The sequence below is a fragment of the Delphinapterus leucas genome, chromosome 19, assembly GCF_059928025.1.
Source record: "Delphinapterus leucas isolate spDelLeu-1000000601 "Yukka" chromosome 19, BTC_Dleu_Yukka2, whole genome shotgun sequence".
Taxonomy (NCBI): domain Eukaryota; kingdom Metazoa; phylum Chordata; class Mammalia; order Artiodactyla; family Monodontidae; genus Delphinapterus; species Delphinapterus leucas.
Genome location: NC_143147.1, coordinates 19,312,926 through 19,318,925, shown reverse-complemented (window position 1 = coordinate 19,318,925; position 6,000 = coordinate 19,312,926). Strand labels below are relative to the sequence as shown.

General features: G+C 55.8%; 1 pseudogene; it reads right to left on the bottom strand.

Moving 5' to 3' along the window:
- Positions 1–297: 297 nt before the first annotated feature.
- On the bottom strand, positions 298–1,683 carry LOC111185892 (high mobility group protein B1 pseudogene; annotated as a pseudogene).
- Between the last annotated feature and the right edge of the window lie 4,317 nt (positions 1,684–6,000).

The window sequence follows — 6,000 nt, the reverse complement described above, 5'->3', positions numbered from 1 at the left end:
AAATTGTATTTACTTAGAAGCATTCAGAATGTCAACAAAACAGCTGCAACTTTTTTTCTTTTTTTTGCAATGACAGAGTGGTATTCAGTTAACAGAACAATTATTTCATATAAGCTGCATCACAGACAACTGAAGATGAAAAAACTACCATCCCCGTATATAACTAATTTGTGCTGTGCACCAACAAGTACCTGCCTTAAATTTCCATGCCAATTTACAACCCCCATACTGTACCGGGCAAGGTTAGTGGCTATTGAAAATACCACCAGGACAGGGCTATCTAAAGACACATTCGAGGGCTTCCCTGGTGGCGCAGTGGTTGAGAGTCCGCCTGCCGATGCAGGGGACACGGGCTCGTGCCCCAGTCCGGGAGGATCCCATGTGCTGCGGAGCGGCTGGGCCCGTGAGCCATGGCCGCTGAGCCTGCGCATCCGGAGCCTGTGCTCCGCAACGGGAGAGGCCACAACAGTGAGAGGCCCGCGTACCGCAAAAAAAAAAAAAAAAAAAAAGACACATTCGGTAGTGTGTTAACTATACAAAAAAAGACACTGTACAGTTTAAAAACAAATCTTACACAGCCTTACATTTCGATTTTTTTCTTTAAAAGGAGTGAGTTGTGTACAGGGGGGTTAAATGCTTTATAGACAAGAAAAAAAAAACTGCGCTGGAACCAACTTATTCATCATCATCGTCTGTGTCTTCCTCCTCTTCCTCCTCTTCCTCCTCTTCCTTTTTCTTGCTTTTTTCAGCCTTGACGACTCCCTTGTTTGCTGCATCAGGCTTCCCTTTAGCTCGGTTTGCAGCAATATCCTTTCCGTACTTTTCCTTCAGCTTAGCAGCCGTCTTCTCCTAAGGCTGCTTGTCATCTGCAGCAGTGTTACTCCACATCCCTCCCAGTTTCTTTGCAACATCACCAATGGATAGGCCAGGATGTTCTCCTTTGAGTTTTGGAGGACACTCAGAACAAAACAAGAAAAAGGCCGAAGGAGGCCTCTTGGGTGCATTGGGATCCTTGAACTTCTTTTTTGTTTCCCCTTTAGGAAGGATAGAAGTTTTCATTTCTCTTTCATAACGGGCCTTGTCCGCCTCTGCCATGTCTTCAGACTTTCCTTTCTCTTTAGCAGACATGATCTTCCACCTCTCTGAGCACTTCTTAGAAAACTCTGAGAAGTTGACGGAAGCATCTGGGTGCTTCCTCTTGTGCTCCTCCCGGCAAGTTTGCACAAAGAACGCATATGATGACATTTTGCCTCTCGGCTTCTTAGGATCTCCTTTGCCCACGCTTAATTATTTTTCCTCCGCGAGGCACAGAGTCGCCCAGTGCCCGTCCGGCTCTCACTTGCCCCGGCGCTGTCTCTCTCAACTATTATTCTTATATCACAAAAGTTGTACTAACTTCTGTGTGTTTATTATGCGTCATGTTGTAAATGCTTCGCAGGCATAAATTGATTTAATCTTCATAACAATGCTGTGATCTAGGTACTGGACTCCCCATTTATCAGATGACAAACCTGAGGCGCAGGGTAAGTGGCAGTGCTTGCAACCACCATGCGCACTGCCTCTCAGAGAATGAGGCATGGGCCCCAAAGTGGGAGATGGCGAGGGTAATTTTTATCAGCGCAGAGGAAATAAGTTCACGAACCATAAATAAGTGAGCTTAGCATCATTCCTGGTCAGGTTTCAGAGTCTGTTATTAAAGAGATGGTTTGGGGGTACTTAGAAAAGAAAGAGATAGAGGGCCAGCATCAGTGAGTGAATTCCCTGGGAACCTATCCTGCTGGGGGAAGCTTATTTGCTTTTCTGACTGGTCTTCTAGACTAGAAGGTAGGCTGGGGGTGGTAAAGCAGGAGACAGTGGTTCTGAGTTTCAGCAAGAAATTGTTCTTTTCTTCCCATCAAAGCCTGCAGGTGACACAGAGGAATGTGGGCTGGGGGAGGGCACAGCTAGGGAGGCTGACGAGTGGGCTGCCCTTGCTGAGTCTGCTCAGTGTGTTCATGAGGGACTTGGTGAGGAAGGATGTAGACAGCATGCCGGGGACATTGCCGATGGCAGGAACCTGGGCACCATCCCAACGGACAAGATGGCACAGCTGGACCCGAAGTGCCCTGGAGGCTTGGAGTCCAGGTCCAAGTCTAGAAGGTACAGTTTAACAGAAATAAAGGAGACAATCTTGTCTGCACCTGGGCAGCAGGCTGAGGGCATCAGCTGTCTGAGAGGTTCCAGTTGACCAGAAGCTTGGGTATGGCCCCATGTTTTAAGAAAATGCTCGTGTCTTGGGGCTGCAAGAGCTCAGGCAGAGTCCAGAGCTGAGAAGGAAAGTGCTATTTTGTCTCAGACTAAGAGGGATGCTCTATCATTTCCTCATTTATTTTGTGGACAGAGATTGAGCATGTTCTTCTGCTAGTACCATGCTGACGTTACCCTTGAATGGCTGAGCAGGTTACATTTTGGGGTGATGGGCTAAGCTGCTGAAGGGACTCAGAGGGTGGGTTGGCCACCCGCCTTCCTTTTTGCTTTCCACCCTGCTCCAGGTCAGGCCCTGGGGTTACGATGCCTGGTCTTAAGGAAGACAAGGGTCCTGCCTCCAAGGGACACACATTCTAGTGGGACAGACAGACTATAGACGCATAGACAAGAGAATATCTTGAGATGACCAGAGTACTGAACAAACTGAAACAGAGCATCAGATAAAGAGCAACCAGTGGGTGTGTGGGGAGTTTGGAAGAGGTGGATGGCCTCTCTGAGAAGGTGACATTTGAGCTGAGTTCTGAAGGACTCAGGGGGCAGACCTATGGAGAAGCTGCTGGTGAGGGGTGTTGAATAAAGGCTGGGGAGGGGCACAGGAGATGGGAAGTGAAACAGCAGTTAACAAGGCCCTACCTATGTTCCAGAAGCAGGAAGCTGTTGTGGCCAGAGCAGGGTGAGGCCATGGCCAGCAGATGGAAAGGATGCAGCTTTCCATGCAATTAAATGGAGGGCTTTTTAACATTTAGAGCTGCCCGAATACAGCGTGGGCTGCCCCTGAGGGACTGGGCTTCCCATCACTGAGATGTGCAAGCCATATTCAGAGGCCGCCCTCCGTGGAGGTTAGGGAGGAAGACTCAAGCGTCTCAAAGGCTCCCTAGGGCACCCTTCCTGCCTTCAACCCCTTCAAGTTCAGGAACACCCTTGGTTTGGCCAAAGCTGGGAGGATGGCTGTGCAACGAATGAATGAAAGCTCCCGGCTGCCAGGTCGAAGGCGAGGGGGTAGAGAGGGGACGACGACGACAGTTTCAAGGACTCTGGCAGTCCCTGAAACCTCCCACTTCCAAGTCCAGATAGCACTGAACCCCCTCTCCATCCCCACCGCACGACGAGCTGGCGAGAGCCCCGGTGTCTTCCTCAATCCACCAGGGACCCGCAGATCTTTCCTCACCTCCGTTCCCCACCGGCCCGGGCCCCATTCTCCAGGAACTTCTGTGGGCCGGTGGGCTGTCCCCTCCTCCGCTCCCCTGGGTCCCTTGGGCGCGCCTGCCCCTCCCCGCGCCTTTGTTCCCGAGGAGCCGCCTCGGGCAGTCCCCTGGCGGCGGCGACTGGAGCATCCCGCGGGCGCCGCACCCCGGACTCGCCGTACCGGCCCCCCACCGCCCCCGCGCCCTCTCCTGCCGCTCGTGCCCGCCCCTCCGTCTCCCCCCCACTTTCCGGCAGCTACGCGGCTGCGGCGCGGGGCGAATCGGGTGGGCACTGCCGGAACCGGGGCGCAGACACAGGCGGCGGCGTCGTGGAGGACGGCAGGAGGGCCCCGCCTCGGCCAGGCGCGGGCTTTCCCGCGGCGAGCGCGGCTCCGGCGGCTGGGGCGCGACTGCCAGGTGTGCGCGTGGCGGCGACGGCGGCGGCGGGCAGGGGGAGCCGCTTTGTGCCCGGCGAGCCGCGGCCGGGGTGCGCGCGTGCGCGCCGCGGTGACGGTGCGCGCGGCGGGGCGGGCGGCCAGGGCAGCCCGTCGCCGAGGAGGAGGGGGCTCGCCGCCGGATGGAGAAGGGGGACGCCGCCGCCGCGGGCGCACGGGCCGAGAGAGCCGCCGCGACAGACTGTTGCCATTCCGTCCACGTCGAGGAGTGAGCCCCGGGCGCCGGCTTCACAGAAGGTCAGCGGATTCGGGGCTGGGTGGTAATCCCGTAGTCAGCAGGGATCAGGACGCGAGTCCGGGGTGGGACTGAACCCAGGGTGGAATTGGGGTGTATGTTGTGAGTGCAAATGCAGGTGTTTGCAAAGAGAAATCAGCTCGTGTGGATGCGTGTGAGCCCTGCGCTGCGATTCCACGGAACAGTTCAGCGGAGTGGGTTGTTTGGGAGGTGGGGTGGCTGTCCTCAGACACCCCTACGGGTGGGTCATGGCGCACACACATCCTGTATAGAGTGTGTAGCTGACCGAGGTGGAGCTCAGAGGTGGGGTGTTTACAGGTGGTGGCGAGAGGAAAAAGCCAGGACCCCCAGGAGGACCCTGTAGCTAGGCTGGGTTGGTTTGTTTTTTTCCGAAAGGACATAAACCCCACCCCATGCCCACTCCAACCTGTGCCTGTTGCAGGGAGGGGAGAGGATGGTGGGGTGCTGTGTGAGAGGCCTTTGTGGACCTTTGGGGCCGGGCCAGGATCAGCCTGATGCTCATTTCTGGAGGCCCTGGGTGGATGAGCGTGGGGTGCCTGCCTTGGGTGGGGGTCCAGGGCGTGCTGGGTGTCCTGACCCGGAGCTGGTTCAGGGGCACGTCCTTCTTTCTCCTCATCTGTTTTCTATAGCTCCTCTACAACCTTCTTAAGAAACCAAAGGGCATTTATATGCAAGTGGGGTTTGGGCTCTGAAGGCGGGGATCTGCCTCTGCTGAGTGGCCCCCATTGGAGCAGCCTCCATAGGGAATAATAGGGTTGTCCTGGGCTGGGCGCCAGGGCCCTCTGGTTCTTTTCATGCTTTGTGACCCTGGGGCTGTCCCTTAAGCCCCACGCGCCTCAGTTTCCCATGGAGAGGGGAGAAGGCACCGCCCCACTCCGTTCTTCCTGCTGCAGAGTGAGGAGTAAACAGAGAGCTCACAGCTGCCTGGGGCTGGGAGGCTGGGAGTGACTCAGGGCATGTGAGGTCCCCAGCAGTGTTTTCCCCCTGGAAAGTCCCAGCACGTCTTTGAGACCTGGGCAGGAGTTGGGGGAAGCTCTGCCCTCACCTCCAAGCGAGTGTGTTGGATTTTCTAAGTGTGGGTCAGGGTGGGTATCTTCTAGACCTGGATGCTCAGGCTTCCAGAAACGACCTCATGTTCCTCCTCCTTTCTAAGATGTTGAGGAATGGAGGGCGGGGGGCAGGGTGTGGGGAGGATTGGATGGGATGGGGGACTTAGAGTCCCCAAATTTCTGGGCAGAGGCGGATGCTAAAGTTGAGTAGGGCCAGGGCACAGCTAGCTGGGAACCCCGCTCAGCCCGCTCAGCCCAGGCTGTTAGGCGACTTATCGGGAGGTGGCCTCAGTTCCAGAGAAGATGACCTTGCTGCTGCAGGCATCCCGTCCCCACGCCGACCATGATCCTGTCTGGATCAAGTGTGGCTGAGCCACTGTGGTTCAGAATGACTTGAACCTCGAGGGAAGGGGACCCCAGCATGGATGGTGATGGCAGCAGCAGAGCAGACCTGGGTTGAATCCCAGCTCCACCACTGTCTGTGTTTCCACCTGTGTTTCCCCAAGGCAGAACCCGAGGATGCATTCCTTTTATCTTACTACCGCCCTGTCCTGGGAGGTCTCCTGAGAAGCCTTAAGGGATGCGTTTCAGAACTGCCCGGTTGGGGAGAGAAACAGGGACGTGTTCATCCATCAGCTCTGCTCTGTCCGTGGACATTAACTCTCACATGCTTCCAGGCCCTACGTGTGAGGTCCCAGTGGGTTCGTGTGGGCACCCCGCACTGCGGCTTCGAAGACGGTCCCGCTGGGTCCTCGAAGAAGCATTGCCATGTGGCTGCTCTCAAAGCCTGCAGGGAACCGGTCATTGCA